This window comes from Triturus cristatus, chromosome 1_1 (assembly GCF_964204655.1).
Source record: "Triturus cristatus chromosome 1_1, aTriCri1.1, whole genome shotgun sequence".
In the NCBI taxonomy this organism is placed as follows: Eukaryota; Metazoa; Chordata; class Amphibia; order Caudata; family Salamandridae; genus Triturus; species Triturus cristatus.
In genome coordinates, this window is record NC_140579.1 from 1,289,699,983 (window position 1) to 1,289,717,608 (window position 17,626).

Here is a 17,626-nt window from a genome sequence, read left to right on the forward strand (position 1 = left end):
ACCCCCAAAACCTGCTATAATCATGCCTGATGGTCTTAGGAACTCAGAGTCTGAAAATGCTCAACCCTCAGGACCCCCTTATATTGGCGGCAGCGGATGTCTCAAGGCTTTGATAGGGCTGATAGACAAACTTGATAGACCTCAGAAGCAGCGTACAAGGGTCCTTGTAAAGCGTACAATGGGGATTTGTATACGGATGTTAGCCATTTACCCTCCAACAACACCAACAATTCCTTAACCGATAGGGCCCTAGATTATTTTGACAGCCATTTAAACTCCCCAACCCTTATATCACCCATCATCCCTCTCGGTGCGTACGACCCAACCAGCCCGGTGGTCAGTTTAAACCACACATCATCACCAGCAATATACGGTGATAATAGTACAGGTTGGGACGACTGGTCAAATCAGGATTTGGAGGGCGCATTCGATAATAGTACGGGTTGGGACGACTGTACAAATCAGGGTTTGGAGGGCGCATTTAGCGAGGACCCTTCCATGGCCGTCCCGGGGTGTTCACACTGGAACCCTAGGTCTATGATCCCACCGGTCCCTCAGTTACAGAATGTTGTTGTGGCGGACGGGGCGAGAGATGGTCCGGGGGTGTTACAGGCAGTTGTAGAACCAAACACTGTATTCATCCCTAATCCGCCGCAATATGATTCTGTAAACCCTAAAGAGGTACTAGGTGCCCATGTGAAAGACATACAGCTGGCGGTTAGAAAGTTAAAACGCCAAGTGAACACCGCCACCTTAAAACTAGGGGTGTGCGATAGCGGCGATGGGGCAGGGCTGGAGGCGCAGCGAAAGATACTACAAATGGTTGACAAGTGTAAAAGGGTGATCCTACAAACATGCCAAGCAACAATGGCCGACATATGGAGTATCCCCTTGTGACTAGGCATACGTAGGCCCCTAAAGAACCATCATGCCCCGGGTCTTAATAAAGGTAAGCGCAAATATAAATATAGCAATAAGGTCCATACGGTGCTGACAAAATCCCTGCGCTTCTTACGCTTGCTCAAGTGTAAAAAGTACAGGGAACCCCTCAAACAAAGGCATACATTTTCACAAACAACGCCTGAATCACATACACCAATACCCTGCACCCTATATTACATAAGTTCAGAAGAGAACCGACCGAGGGGGGTACAAGTGAAGGGATCAGGGGGTAGAGCAACACCAAGACCAGGAACACACAGAAGGGCCGAGGGTTGGGTCTGTAGCAGAGACCTCTATGAGCACGTCGCCCACCGACACAAACCATACTGCGCAGATAGGATGGGGTATGCTACCTAGAAAAGTATGGCCCCGTAAAAAACAAATGTGGGCTAATAGCGCTAAGCAGCGCAGGCTTTTAATAAGCAAACTAAAGAAAGCCAGAATATGCGCTACACGGATGCTTAAAAGAATCCCAGAGCCCGGTCTAAACCAGAATCCCCAAAATGATACAGCAGCAAACTGCCACATAAGTCAGATTCCTCAAGATGAGGATTCAGAGGCAGTGTTCTTAGAGAGCGTTAGAAGTTACAGTCGAGATTTAACGCTACAGAACACTACGAGGAGTTTAGGTTTATTAACCTACATCAGATAGAGTCCTTCACGCATGGGATTTTAGGCATACATCAGGCTGTGCAAACACTCAGAAAGGTTGTTACGCGATGTGGGTCCTGATGATTTTTTCCAGCTACGCTTCCAGGGGCAGGGTATTGACAAACTTTGTTCACCAAACGAAGGTCCCTTGATGTGTTTGATGCAGTGGAATTTCTAGAAAACCTTTAGAGGCTTTTGCAGAGTAAGGCTGAACTAGTAGCCTATGGCACTTTCAGAGTCATAGCCCTCATTGTACGGGGTCGTGAGGGGGGTGTTTCCAGGCCTTTAAGGAGCGTCCTATACAGCAAGATAATTGGTAAGAAACAACGTTGGTTGCTCAACTTTAACAACGGAGCAGGCAACACATGTCTGGCGGCCAGCATCGTGGGGTTGCTGATGGGGCGCAACACCACCGACGCGGTCATCCTCTCTAGAGTGACGGAAGCCCATGAGGTTCTTGAAATACCTCCAGACCGCATGGTCGGCTTTGGCGACATACGTCTTTTTGAGAACTATTTTACCGTTACGGTGAAAGTTCTTTATCACAATGGTTCTTGGAAGTACTTTACAACCGGGGAAACGTGTGAAAAACAAGACCGTATATGTCCTTCACCACGAAAATCACTTTTACGGTATCTTGAACCTTAAAGGTTTTCTGGGAGTCAAGTACGTGTGCACACATTGCGACCATATATACAACACTAAGGCACATCATCAGAGTGAAATACATTGTAAGATGTGTCAGAGGGATGGGTGCGTCGTAGACGTCACCCTGAAGGTGCTGTATCATAACTGTAAGACGTTTTGTCACTCACAAGATTGCTTTCATACACCGCAAAGCTGGTAAATGCAGCCCTAAAATGGATTGCCGAGAGTGCGGCCGGTATGTGTCGACAGATCACAAATGCATAGGCATGAAATACCTAAGGTGTCAGATTCCATGTAGGGTAGGATTAGTACACCATTGTTACATGGTTAAAGGCAGACCCCAGACCAAAACTGAAGATTACATCGTTTTTGATATAGAGTGCACACAAGAGACAGGGGTACACCAACCTAACTATGTTTACGCCCACCATCTAACTTCTGATGACTGCTGGGAGTTTGAGGGGCGAACGTGCGTTGGTGATTTCCTTAATACATTCATCCAGTCCAAATTCAAAGGGTATACCATGCTGGCCCATAACTCAAAAGCATACGATTCATTCTTTATTTTACAGAATATGATTCGTGAAAAGGTACGAGTAGAACTCATCACTCAAGGTTCCAAAATGATGTTGTTAATGGCTGGCCAGTTACAAATAAGGTTCATAGACACCCTGAATTTCCTACCCATGAAATTGAGCAAGCTGCCAAAAGCCTTTGGTTTCCCCAGGTGTAAAGGTTATTTTCCACACTTTAACACCTGGGCGAACCAGAATTATGTGGGGTCCATGCCGCCTCTGGACAGCTACGGGGTTGATTATATGATGCCTGCTGAGAAAGAGAGCTTTCTACAGTCGTACTCTGAAAACCGTGAAAAGGAGTTTCATTTTCAAACCGAGTTGAAAGCCTATTGCCAGGCCGATGTAATGATCCTGCGACAGGCCTGCAACCTCTTCAGAGATGTTGTGGTGGCAATGACTAAGAAAGTCAGGGTCCTGAAACCCAAGACTCCTCGAATAACTAAGAAAGTCAGGGTCTTGAAACCCAAGGCGCCACAAATGACAAAGGCAGTTGAATACATAGACCCTTTTCAAAACATTACATTGGCCTCCATGTGTATGTCCATCTAGAAACACATGTTTTTAAGACCAAAAAGCATCACTCTAGTGCCGCCAGACCTCTATAACGGTAAACAGACACGTTATTCAACCCAGTCTATCCAATGGCTCAGGCAGGTCTCTGAGAAGGAAGACATACATATTCAGCACGCCTTACAGGGTGGTGAATACCACCTGGGTCCCTATTACCTGGATGGGTACGCTGTAATTAAGGGAGTGCCGACGGCCTTTGAATACGACGCCTGTTTTTACCACGGCTGTCCTCAGTCTTACAAACCCCACGAGTTTAACAGACTGATGGGTGCCAAATTTGAACACTTACACAGACGTACTCTGATGAGGGCCAAGTATATTGAAAAATGTTGCTTTGCGATGAGGGTCCTATGGGAGCATGAGTGGTTAGATATGCTAACAACCGACACAGAGCTCCGCTCTTTCCTTCAGAGTCGTGACTTACCACAACCTCTGGAACCCCGCGATGCCTTATTCGGGGGGGGTGTACAAATGCCATACAACTGTACAGGGCCGCTGGTGAGGGTGAGAAAATACACTATTATGATTTCACCAGTCTGTACCCATTTGTAAACAAAATGAAGGTATACCCCTTAGGACACCCTACCATCATATATAGAGACTTTAAGCCCCTTTCCGAATACGTTGGGCTAGTCAAATGTGAAATCTATCCTCCAAGGCAGCTTTACTTTCCAGTGTTACCATACAGAGTCGATGGTAAGCTGATGTTCCCCCTCTCTCGAACATGCACCGTGTTTAAAGAAGTCGTGGTTGTAGTCACACCGAAGAACAAAGGATGCTCACAGGGACCTGGTGCAGCATCGAGGTCCAAGCTGCCTTAGAGAAAGGCTACAGACTCGGGAGAGTACACGAGGTGTGGCATTTTAAGAGGACCACGACACATCTCTTTTCACGCTACATTAATTGGTTTCTGAGAGAGAAACAGGAGGCCTTGGGATATCCCGATTGGTGTACTAGTCAAGATGCAAAACCGAAATACAATCGATGACTACCACACGCACGAGGGTATACATTTACAGCCCCATTTGATAGAGGTCAACCCTGCCCGCCGACAGTTAGCCAAACTCTGCCACAACTCCTTATGGGGAAAATTTGCACAGCGTACAAACATGTCAAATACGACCTTAATAACAGATCCTGACGAACTGTTGAAGTACCTTTTTGCCCCTTGTTACGAGGTGTCCAGCTGCGAGTTTATCGATGACGAGACCACTGATGTGTGCTGGAAATACACAAAGGAGTACCCCACAACGTGTAACAACATAAATATCTTCATAGCATGCTTCACGCCTTCACACGCCCGTCTAGAGCTTTACGGGGTTCTGGATAAACTCCAGGACCGTTGCCTGTATCATGATACGGACTCTGTGATTTTTCTGAGTAAACCGGGGGATGAAGATCCACCTCTTGGGGATTATCTAGGTCATTTGACCAGAGAGCTCGATAAGGATGAGCACATAATAGAATATACCTCAGCCGGGCCTATGAACATCAGTACTTTGTCTTGTGGAACTTTCAGTCTGTTTTGCACAACATAGACAGTAAAAATGTATGCGGTCCGCTTTTGTAGGAGGCTCCACGGCCTCAGTTCTTTTTGGGGTTGCTCCCTAGGGTCAAAAGAAGAAAGATTGACACGCCATTAGTTGAAGAAATAAAATACATCATTATGTGTCTGTGCATAACATTTTATTTTTTTTACTAACCTCAGCATTTTCACAGCCCTCTACGGCGGCTCTGAAATCTTGAGAGTCGCTAATGTCCTGCGTTGCCCCATCATCTTCGACGCTTGTACCCGGCTGTTGCACAACTACCTTCTCAGGAGGCGTATCCTCCTGAAAGCCCATGTCTTCATAGACGGGGGAGTTGGGTGGAACTATTGTATCTTCCAAATAGTCCAGCTCCACGAAGCTGAATCCCTCATACTCGCTGCCATTACACAAGTCCACACTTCCGCTGCTATCGACCTTAATAGGTGACATCCGGCATACTCAATCATTGAGACTGTGTTCTTCCATACGCCGACACCGGGCATCGCCAAAACCAGTAACATCGCAACCCATATCCTTAGGTGTTTCTTGTTGAGCATTCTCGTCCATTACCAGGGGTGTTAAGCTGCGGTAATATCTATCGATAGTTGGCTGGCCTCCACCCCACATGGGCCTTTTCACGAGCGGGCTGTATCTCTTCATTTTGCTATGGGAACCTTTTCGTATTCAGGCGCCGACTTGCTGTACAACGCTCTTAAGGAGGCCTTATATGTATCATAAACAACCCCTAAAAGGGGCGTGCACCTCTACATCACAACATGTCCAGCCTCCATCATAGGGCGCTGCTGTCTCCAAAAGTAGCCCCACCCTACGGAACACCGCCCCTTGGCTCAAAGGGGGGCACCCACATGCAACATAGGGGTTTGGCACCTGTCACTTTTTTTAAGGACACATCATAGGGGTTTGACACCTGTCACTTTTGGTGACACAGCGAGGGGGCGTGGCACCTGTCACTTTTAAGGACACAGAGAGGGGGCGTGGCACCTGTCACTTTTGGAGACACATCATAGGGGTTTGACACCTGTCACTTTTGGTGACACAGCGAAGGGGGTGTGGCACCTGTCACTTTTGGTGACACGCATGACGAGTAAAGGTATCCCTACTTTCTACTTAAGGGACTGGTGTTTTTTTACCCTTTTCAATTGCTTGTTGTTTTTGTGGTGAGAACCAGTCGAGGATTTATTGCACATTTGGGTCCGCTACATGTATAGGGGCTTCTTTTGTAGGTTTCCTTGTGTTTTTTGCTTACATTTTAATATTCTTACATAGATGCGGACAGAGTTGACGTCAATGAAACATTTCTTGTGGTTGATAGGTATTTTTATTAATCACCATTACAATTCCCGTGTATCAGTGTTTAGAATTCAATTACATTGTAAACTAAGAAAACGTGTTTCATTTGGCAGTTAAGGTAATCGCTTGCCACCATGGACCACCTCAAAAACATACAAGAGAACACACTGGACACAACATATTTCACACACAACACTTCCCCAATAAGCCATTTCGAAGGAGATTGCAGAACTCAGAGAAGTAAAATGCTATGCAGATACATCACACACAAATGTCCAACAGTACATATTAGGACAGAACATCTCACATTCAGTCAACACAGCCCAGGTACGTCTTCTAGCTGGCTATCATGCTGCCCCAACCGCACTTGCTACCTGGGTACACCACATCCATATACCAACAAGCAGTAGATTACGAACTTAAAGAAATGTTAAATACCTATATCCACACCATAATTCTACACTCACATCTCATATTAAAGCATCTTGAAGGCAAGATTTTTTCCTGATCACTAACAGTATAGTCAGCTCAATTGCATGAAACAACGAGTCTTAAGACCTGCGATCTTGTCTTACAATAAGTGAGGACATGGTACAATGAACACTATCTAGGAAAATATACTTTGTATTAGTCTGTAGTGTGATTGTGCAAGTCCCAGACTTGCGGGCTACACCTGGCACCAGGTATTGTAGCTGCTGGCTGGCCATTCGTACTGCTTTTGGTGTTACTCTTGTTTGTCAGCAAACTCAATCGATTTTTTTTTTCTTTTTTTAAGCATAGACCAAGGCAGTACATTACTTCTCGGACTCACAATTGTGCACTTACAATGACTTCTCTCAGTGAGCTCCTTTCCTCCCCTTAACCCAGACTTTTCTTGACAAACAAGCTTAGCATATGATGTGGAGTTTAGTCCGAGGAATTACGGTGCATTCGTCCCGTAAATTATGGCCCAAGCTGAAAGAATACAGTTTCACTTGATTAAGCAATTTATCCATCGCCATTCCAAGCAGAGTTACTTTCACAACTTGTCATTGCCAACGGCAGAGTAGGAGGATCACCACGAATAGGATACCTATGATACTGAAAAACTGCTGTTATCCCACTGGAAGGTGAAGCCTTCAGTTTTTGGCAGATGTACTATACTGTGCTTATCTAAATCAGGTTCTCAGTGGCGACTATTAGCAGGGAGAAGACAAAAAATCACCCATTCCTTTAGATAGTTACTCCATCTCATTAACAGGCTCAGTGGGAGCTTTCCATAAAGATTACACAATATAGATATTGAAGGCAAATATGCGAATTCATTTTGTGTGTACTGCGATTGCAGAAAAATACGATGAGTTAAACTCTTAGAAACTGAATCACAGTTTGCCAGCACCAGAAGCCATGACACTTTCTCCATGAAACACAAACCTTGAAGAAGTCTAAACCAATGAGTGAAGCATTCTTGGGAAGCACCACTAGGAATTGGAACTCCATTCTACTTAACATGGGAACTACTAAGCCTTTTCAATCACTAAAAAGTTCTTTGACAAACCAGGGTCTAGTCAGCGCGATAAAAAGCCAAATAACTAAATAGGGCTCACAGCATCTTCACATGATAACAAAATAATACCACTGTATATTTTCCAACTTTCATTTAACAAAAAGCATCTGTAAAAAATCACTAAACACCTGGCTCATACAAGAATCTTTCTTTTAACTTACATCCTGGAGCAATGCGGGAAAAGTTCCTACCGAACAAATGCATATGCATTACGTGTCAAAGCGTACTGCAGAGCAACACGTAGATTCATTCCAAACACGTTTATTCACAACACGGCAACCTACTGTATGATCAATGTGCTGTTTGCATACATAAAGAAATAACCCGCATGGTAACCAGGATTGTATAAACTCCTAGAGTGGAAATGTACATGTAGTAAACCAATAAGATGCCCTCGGGCGGCCTACCCTCTGGCTTCCCAGTACATTATTTTTTAAGAAATTCAGAGGGACGTCACGAGGTTATCATTGGTGTCAGAGAACTAATGTCTAACACTATTCCGGGGAGGGCTACACACAGGTTATATTTAATTAAGTATAGCCACGTTTTAAGGTTATCGTACGAGTCCATACCAAAAGCACACATTTTCTGTCCTAGGACTTAATTTACGTAGTTCGTTAATTCTAGGACTTGCAGTCTTGGTGTAGTTCAGTTGCATCATTTGGATTATCACACCAGAAAACAGTACAGAATCTGGAAAGTTGCATCCTCCGAATAGAGATTCCGGTGATGAACGTAGAGAGTTTGAGGATGGTTGGCACGGAATGCGGGGACACGGGTGGAAGGGGTAGGAGGGGGATCACACTGGTTGACAGTGTATAGTATTAAGAAGGGGTTCACGCAGGGCTTCGTGTAATTTAGGGGAGGGCATGCAGTATTGAGGCGGTCTTCACGCAGTATTCAAGGGAGCCTTTCGTTATATGGTGGGATTCAAAATATTCAAGGGTTTCACATAGTCTTTGGTGGGAGTGTACACAGCACGGGGGGGGGGGGGGGGGGGGGGGTTAAACAATATTTAAGAGCAGTCGTGTTTTTCTCATATATAATCTTCCCCAATCAGTGCTCCTCCCTTCTCATTCACAGCCCTCCTCTTGTGGTCCTCCTCCACCCTCGTCAACACCCTCCGTCTTCTTGCCTTCTGCTTACCGGGGGCTATTTTCTGTCTTCCATCGGTCTCCCGCCGCCTCAGCGCGGGGTCAAGGGTCACAGACAGCGGAGCGAGAGGTAGAGATGGAGCGTCTGAGAAGAGCAGTGAGAAGTCCGGGAGGGATAGAAAGTCTGCGAGGTGAAGCGAGATACGACACCTGGCAAGCACGCCACCTGTCTGCATAGCAGGAGCAGTGATACAATGTACCAGAGGAGGACCAGCGAGATAAGATGGGCAGAATGTCTACGAGGATCATCGAAAAGCACGAACCATGGATAGAATGTCTGGTTGGTGCAACGGAGCAACCACACAGGGAAATCTGATGAAGAAATAATGTGCTATTTTACACACGACGGGGGGGGGTGGGGGAGCTGAAGCCTTTGAGTCCAATGGGTGTTGCACGCCTGATTCCAACACACCCTATTCACGGGGGAGACTCTCTATTTTTAAAGCCAAAGGTCGCTTTATTCTAGTTTTCTATTACTTGAAATTACCCACATTTTAATGTACACCAATGAAAACAATTCCCCCGATTTATTTTTTAAAACCTCCCTCCTTCCCACTTCCAAATGTTGGGATGTATGTGTAGAGAGTCACCCGGGCCCTCACCTACAATGTATCCACTGACATGCATGCAAAACCCCCTCGGGGCGGGCTCGACCCAAGGGGATAAATAAACGGCGGAAGACCGCTAGGGGTCTTCCGGCCAACTGTGAAAGAGTGTGCCTTACCTTTCATCCAGCGCTGCGGCGGGCTGCGACACGTGGCCCTGCCGCGCTACATTGACGACGAGGCCGGTCGTGCCTCATGAGTGCATCGCCGCCTGGTCGGTATCCAGCCGAGAGCTTGCGGTGCCCACCCACATCGCTCTGTTCCCACCTGCCATGTGAAGCGTGGCCCGGTGTTTCCGCAAGCCACTGTCAGTGCCTGCGGCCTGTGCTGCACCGCCCCTGCTGTGGCTGCCTGTTCCACGTGGGAGAGGACCGGCCCCAAGCCCTCCGCCGCTGTCTTGCGCCCGCCCACGCGTCTCCCTGACAGCAGGAGCGAGTTTCAGCTGGCGGCGCTCGTGTGTGGCCGGAGGCATCTGGGGTGAGTGACAGCTGCGCATGGTTCTCCCCGCTGTGTGCCCCGCGGTGGAGTGATCCGCCTCTCCTGCTCCCCGCACCGGCTGCATCAACACGCAGCTTCTCCCTCCTGCCTTCGACACCTGCCGCCGCTGATCAGCGTCTAGGCCGAGTGCTAGGCCTCAACACTTGCTGCACCTTCCTGCTGCCTGCATCCACCGGCGAAAGGAAGAAGAACAGGGGGTGAGAGGGAGTGCAGGAACCCCCCCCTCCTACAGACATCACCACAAACAGCAACAAAAAAACAAAACAAAAGGGGTAGACCGGAAGACACACTGGGATCCCTACAAGGACCACCAGCGGAAGCGTGATACCTGGTCGGTTCCCCCCCATGCATGCGTGCCAGGGAAACGCCAATCGTCCCGGTCTGCGCCAAGGAGTCAACTTGCCATTTCTGGGACATCAGGGCCAACGAACAGTCTGTCGTGCATGGCTACACACTAGTGCGCACACCCGCCTACAGACTCCCAGCGCCAAAATCACGTTTTCACACCTGCAGACAGACGCAAGATCGACATGAGTAACCCGCCCGCGACTGGCGCTGCCGGCCAGCAGGCTGGGGGAAGCGTTCCAGATAGAGGTGCCGATGCACCACCCCAGGGCATAACCATACAGCAGTTGCACCCCTACCACCCTTCAGTGAAGCCTCAGATCCTGCCACGGCTGTGCCACGATGGAAAGCGTGGGTTGGACGGCTCAACCACTACTTCAGAGGAACAAGGGAGACCAATGGCACCGTGAAGCGGTCGCTCCTCATCTACTACGGAGGCGCGGAAATCTATGACCCTTTTGAAACGCTCCCCAACACGGGCAACGACAACGACTACGAGGCAGCGGTCGCTGCGCTCTTCAGGCATTTTGACCCACAACTCAACCCCGACTTCGAGAAATTCAAGTTCCGGAGGGCGTCGCAGTTGGACTCGGAGTCCGTCGACATGTTCCACTCACGGCTGCGCCGGCTGGCCAGCACATGCACCTTCACGGATCACCGGGAGGAGATACGGGACCAAATCATCCTGGGATGGCGCTCCAAACTCCTGCGGAAACTGATCCTTCGTCAACCTGGGATCTCGCTGAACGAGATCCTTGTCCTGGCTCGCTCCCATGAGCTGTCGGACGTCCGAGCTGAGGAAATAGAGGCTGCCTTACACACGCCAGTTACCGCCTCACATGCAACCAGACACCCACCAATCAAAGAAGAGAGGATCGAGGCAATCCAAAGACGCCCCAACACAGCTTGCCAACCTCCTAGACCACCACCAGGAGGACAGTGTGGATACTGTAGAGAAGACCACTCAGCGACAGCCGTCTGTGGGGCGAAGGGGAAGACATTCTCCCGCTGCGGCAGGCTCAATCACTACGCCAAAGTGTGCCGTGGCGGACGGTTCAGACAGACTCCATCGAAGCCAAGGGGCATGTCACAACGTGTTCGCCAGATCTCTCTCGCCGATCCGCCGGCGGCAACGGAGGCTCAGCAGCAGGAACGATGTCCTGTTTTTGAAGACGATGAGGTGTTTGTTCAGGCCCTCATCGACACCGGTGCTTCGGTCAACGTGATGGACTCAGAGCAATATGACCGCCTGTCACCACGACCCCAACTTGCACCATCTAGGCCACGGATTTACACCTACGGAGGGACCGATCCACTTCCTCTCCGAAGAGTCATCCAGGCCGAAGTCTCCAGCGGAAAGTACATCACAGACACCAAGTTCCACATCACGGAGGGAAGAAAGGGGACACTGCTCAGCTGCCACACAGCGGAGGACCTGGAACTTGTCTTTTTTGCCAACCAGGTTAATGACTCACACGCGGAAGCCATTCTGAAGGAGTTTCCGGCTCTATTCACAGGACTGGGGAAACTCAAGGGCAAGAAATTCAAGCTCCACAGTGACCCCTCTGAGAGACCAGTCGCCCTCAGGCACCGGAGAGTGCCGTTCAATCTTCGCCCGCAGGTGGAAGAAGAGCTGAGAAAACTGGAAGATCTCGACGTGATTGAGAAGGTCTCTGGCCCCAACCCCTGGGTGTCCCCGCTGGTCGTAGCTCCCAAACCCAAGCGACCCGGAACCATCAGGCTCTGTGTGGACATGAGGCTACTGAACACGGCTGTGAAAAGAGAACGCCACATTACCCCCACCATGGATGATATAGTGGCTGACCTAAACGGGGCCAAATGGTTCTCCAAACTAGACTTGAACGCCGGGTATCATCAGCTGGAACTTAAACCCGAGAGCTGGTATATCACCACCTTCTCGACGCACGTTGGCCTACGAAGATGCAAGAGGCTCAGCTTTGGGGTGTCGTCGGCAGCTGAAGTCTTCCAAAATGCCATCAGAGAGACACTGTCGGGGCTGCAGGGCGTGATTGACCTCAGTGATGATATCTAGGTAGTCTCAGACACATTAGAGGATCATCACACTCATCTCCGGGCCACCCTGAACAGACTAGAAGAATGCGGACTGACCCCTCACAAGTCCAAGAGCTTGTTTTACCAAGAGTCCGTTGACTTCTTTGGATATACCTTCACCCGGGAGGGACTGCTGGTGGATCCCAAGAAGGCTGCCGCCATCCAAGCAGCCAGCACACCGAAGAACCCCACGGAAGTAAGGAGTTTTCTCGGCATGGCCATCTATTGTGGGCATTTCATTCCAAACCTTGCTGCCATGTCAGCGCCGCTCCAGGCCCTCAAGCGCAATGATCACAAGTGGGAGTGGACTGGGATCGCCCACAAGGCGTTCTATGACATCAAGGCAGGACTGCTTGACAAGACAGTAATGGCCTACTTCCATCCGGGACGGCGCACTGAACTATTCGTCGACGCTAGCCCAGTGGGTCTGGGAGCGGTCCTCCTTCAAGAACACAGTCCGGAGGTCTGGAGGCCAGTAGCCTACGCCAGTAAGGCCCTTACCAACACGGAGACAAGATACGCCCAAATTGAGAGGGAGGCCCTGGCCATCAAGTGGGCGTGTCAACACTGTCACCTCTACCTATTCGACCAAGAATTCCAGGTGGTGACCGACCACAAGCCTTTACTCCCGCTCTTCGCAGGCTCCTCCAGACTGGCGCCCCGAGAATCGAGCGATGGGCAGTACAGCTGCAGTCTTACAACTTCAAGATTGTATTCCGTCCTGGGGCCCACAACCCAGCTGACTACTTATCATGCCAACCAGAATGCACGTCGCCCCCAGACCCGTCAACGGATACATGCAACTCTGAAGCATTCGTGAAGATGGTGTCACAAGGTGCGTGCTCCACAGCCATGACACTCGAGGAGATCGGCTGTACCACTAAAGAAGATGAGACTCTGTCACGGTTGAAGGCCGCATTGGAAAACAACGGATGGGCACACTTTATGGATGGTACCCGCCCTCTCCGAATGGAAATCAGCCGCGCCCGACAACAGCTCTGGCAAGTACGCCACGAACTCAGTGTGGGGGATCAGGGAGCTGTTCTGAGAGGACACCTGATTGTAATTCCAGAAAGGCTACAGAAGCGGGTTCTCACACTGGCACATGTCGGCCACCAGGGGATGGCCAAGACGAAAGCAAGACTGCGAAACAAGGTCTGGTTCCCCGCAATGGACTCCATGGTGGAAGAGATGGTGAGACAGTGCCATGCCTGCACAATCACAGGAGGAGATCCGGCGCCAGTGATTACTGAAGAACCTAGTGAGATCACATGAGCAAAAGTGAGCCTGGACTTCGGGAGCTTCTCCGATGGACGTCATATGCCGGTCATGGTAGACTCGTTTTAAAAATTCCCTATTGTGGAGGTGGTGGCGTCCACTGCATTCCCTCATGTAAAGAGAGTTCTAGACAAGACATTTGCAATGATGGGACTGCCCGAGGAAGCCAAGTCAGACAATGGACCTCCGTTCCAGGGCCGAGAATTCCAGGAGTACCTTGAAAGCAAGGCGGTTCATCATCGGAAGATCACCCCGCCATGGCCTCAAGCCAACGGGGAGGTGGAACGTCTGATGAGGACACTTAACCGAGCACTGCGCATCGCTGTGGACCAAGAGGAAGATGCCGAGACAGCTCTGGATCAATTTCTTGGTGCCTATCGACAGATGCCTCACGGCACCACCAAGTGTGCGCCGTCCCACCTGCTGTTCAAGCGGCCGCAGCGAGACAGCATCCCGTCAGACCCGACGTGGGTGCCCTTGGAGCAAGACAACGACGCGGTTCAGGAAAGGAGGAAGACGACGAACCGCGAGTTAATTGCCATTGGTCGACTTCAACATCATTTTGGTTTCCTTGCTTCTTATTGGTCAGCACCTCTTGCATCCTCCTGGTGCTTCCAGTGTCATGCCACTGGCCGCACGCTTCTACCGACCACTTGTTTGACTTTTTTTACATGCACTCTATAAGAGTGCATATGTTTGCAGTCTGTCCCAGTCCTTGCCAGAACTGCTTTGAGAGGACCACAGAGCAAGTAGGAGCTATTGAGACCCCAATTTAGTGGTTCAGGCCTTTTGTTTCTGATGCCCCGTCGTCTGGCCTACTATGGGCTCTGAGCACCTGGGCCAAGTACCCCTTCAGTGCCTGAATCTCAGTGGTAGCATGGGTGAAGCAGTCCAAGGCTTCTTGGCAAGAAGGTAGGTGTAAGGCAAACATGGATTCAACTCAACCCAGCGATCTCAATAAATGATTCAAAAACACAAAGTATAATACAATACATTGCAAATAATATACAGAGTTTTCTTAAGGCAGCCCCGCTAGCATTACCCAGGTAAGCTTTCCAGTCCCACTTCCCCATCTGTGGAGGATTGTTATTCTCTATTCATGTGTGGTGATATGCAAGCGAGGCCCCATTAGGCAGTCCAAGTCTTAGAATTTCTACAAGGTATTTTTAGCAAAAGTTCATGTGTCCTGCACCTGACTGCATCAGTTGAGAATTTATCTAGCCTCAGATTCCTTACCTTAGAATTATCCCCAGGTGCCAGACTGGATCTGGAAAGTTTTCATGAGCAGTACCCCTGCACGCCAGTAGGTGGCGTCATTCGGCTCCACGTGGCGACTAGAAAAGCTGAGAATGCAGAAACATAAGGCCAGATGTACGATGGATTTTTGCATGCGCAAATGGGTTTTATACTCATTAGCACATGCAAAAATCCTGTGGGCCCTGTACTAACCCTATTTGGCGAGTCGCAAATAATTTGCGACTCACTATTAGGAAGGGGTGTTCCCTTCCTAATAGCGACCCCAACAGCTATGAAAGAATGTTTTGCTACCGCAATTGGGGTCGCAAAACACTTGTAGTTTACCACCCTTCTCAGAAGGGTGGTATAGCACTCCCAAACGGGAAGGGTTCCCTAGGGCACCTATTCCCCTTAGGAAATGCATGCACAAACATTTTTTAAGGGCAGGCACTGGTCCCAGGGACCACTGCCTGCCCTTAAAAAAAGTAAAAAATTTTTTCAAAATGCATCCCGTTTTTCTTTAAGGAAAACGGGCTGCATTAAAAAAACTGCTTTATTTAAAAGAAGCCCAAGACATGGAGGTCTGTTGACCCCATTAGGCCACCATCCCTGGGAGTGCCCACCATTCCCAATGGGGTCGCAAATTGCGACAGCCTCAATAATATTCATTAGAAATAAAGTTTGCGACCGCATTGGGAATCGCAAACAGTGTCTCAGACACTGTTGTACTGTGGAAATTGCAACTTGCACATTGTGACTCACAATTGGCGCAATTTGCGAGTTGCAGTTTACAATGGTCGTACATATGGCCCATAGTCCTTTAGGGTTCCAAAAGTGTATGCGTGGTGCCTATATAGGTGCCACCCCAGTGCACTGACTTCAGCTTCTTTTTGTGACTTTCCACGCCAGGAGCGTAGACACATGAAGGACACTGATGACTGGTGTGGAAAACTAGGTTTCTGAAAGGGTAAAGCCCAGTCCCTAGAAATCCATTCGCACAGCTTGGAGGATGGGTAGGTAGGTGAGGAATCTGCGTCTAGATACAGTCTCTACCTGAAAAGACGTTAACACAGGTAAGTAACTTGACCGTGACGGACGGGGCGAAGTTGAAGACCTCTTCCACTTCTTGTTCTGCTTTTTCTTGTGGGAGTTACCCGAATGCCCAGCTGACTTAAAGTGCAATAAGGATTTTGGGTTACCTGACCGAACCTGAGTCCTTAATTTTGAACGGGCTGGAGACCCTTGTGCCGTTGAGTGGCAAGGAACCTGGGGGACCTCTCCCTCAAGACTGTGAGGTGTGTGGCACGGCAATCCCTGTAGATCTTCGTGCCGTGGTCGCACTCTAGGCACAAAAGGTAAACAAAGTGCGGGTCCGTCACTGACATCTGTTGATGACAGGCGTAGCAGGGAATGAAGCCAGCCTTCCTATTTGACATCCCTGCTACACCAGGAGAAGATTTCTCAAAAGAGACTTTGACAAAAGTCGAAAAAAGATCAGTCAAAAATTGACTGGGGGGTATCTCTCTCCAGATCTGTGCTGATTAGCGCGTAAAGATAAGAGCGGTCTTCAAAGTGCTAGGGTGGCGCTTATGTCGGCTCCTCGCTCATCACTTTTGACACGGATAACGCTGACGAGGCCACATGGAACCGGATGACACCACCTACAGACAAGCATGGGTACTATTCACGAAAAAGTTCTGGATCCAGTCTGATATCTGAGGATAATTCTAAGGTAATGGATCTGCACTAGAAGTCTCTATCAGATATCAGTTTTACCCACAATCGCTTAAATGGTGTTCCAAACTCTCCAGGCGCGAGTTTCTAGCCCGGCAATGAGCTGAACTCTGGAGTTTGTGGTTGTGGCTGTAAACGTCCACAGCAGTACTCCGATTTGGTGGTAAATAATTTTCTTCATTTGGTGACAGGTATTATTGTGCTCCCAGACTAAGGCAGGTGAAATTAGGTCCCATCTCCACAGGTCAGTCAACCTGCTAGGCGAATATGACTGCAGGCTGTCCCTGGAATACAACCTCTTTTCTGGACTACAACCGCCTCCTGATGTGCAGTGGGTCCTCACTGTGTGTCATCCATTAATCCCCCTTCTGCATACGGGGATCACTTTGCCTCAACAAGGCAATAGCCCAGTTTGGGAGCCAAAACTACCAAGGGCAGCGGCTATCCCTTCGCTGTACTATCAGCGGCGACACCTCTATCTCAGCAGTGGCCCCCTCCTTGTATCAGGGGGTTGCGAAACACACATGGGCAGATGACCTGAACGGCGTAGCAGTCCAGCCCTCTCGCCAGCCCATACGAGTACCATACAGTGCACAAGGAAGAACAACCTGATCAGCACGCTGTTCTCGATGGACCAGAATTCTCACACTTCGCTCCTGGGATCCTCTTGATAAGACCCTCACTGGACTTCTCTCCATCCAGGCCATCTTCCTTCTCCTGACACAAAGAAGAGAGAGAGACCCCACACTCTAAGGGATAGGGTACCACTGCACAGTAAATGTTACAAAATTCCCCTTAGACACCACAAACTCACACACCACTCCAGTATTCTTAAAAAAACTAACTATATTCAAAATCAAATTCTAAGTGAGTACCACAACGATTGAAAACATACATATGGCTTTAATTAACATGCATAAACAGTTAT

The 17,626-nt window shown here is 49.0% G+C and overlaps 1 protein-coding gene across 2 annotated transcripts in view; it reads right to left on the reverse strand.

The window, feature by feature from the left end:
- The window catches only part of FRS3 (fibroblast growth factor receptor substrate 3), a 284,142-nt gene extending 275,068 nt beyond the window's left edge, over positions 1–9,074 (reverse strand). Inside the window, exon 1 of one of the 2 annotated variants that reach the window (XM_085652706.1) lies at positions 8,922–9,074. The gene's annotated coding sequence lies outside the window, so the exon portion shown is untranslated. The remainder of the gene's footprint in view (positions 1–8,921) is intronic. The other variant, XM_085652685.1, reaches the window with a different exon arrangement.
- Between the last annotated feature and the right edge of the window lie 8,552 nt (positions 9,075–17,626).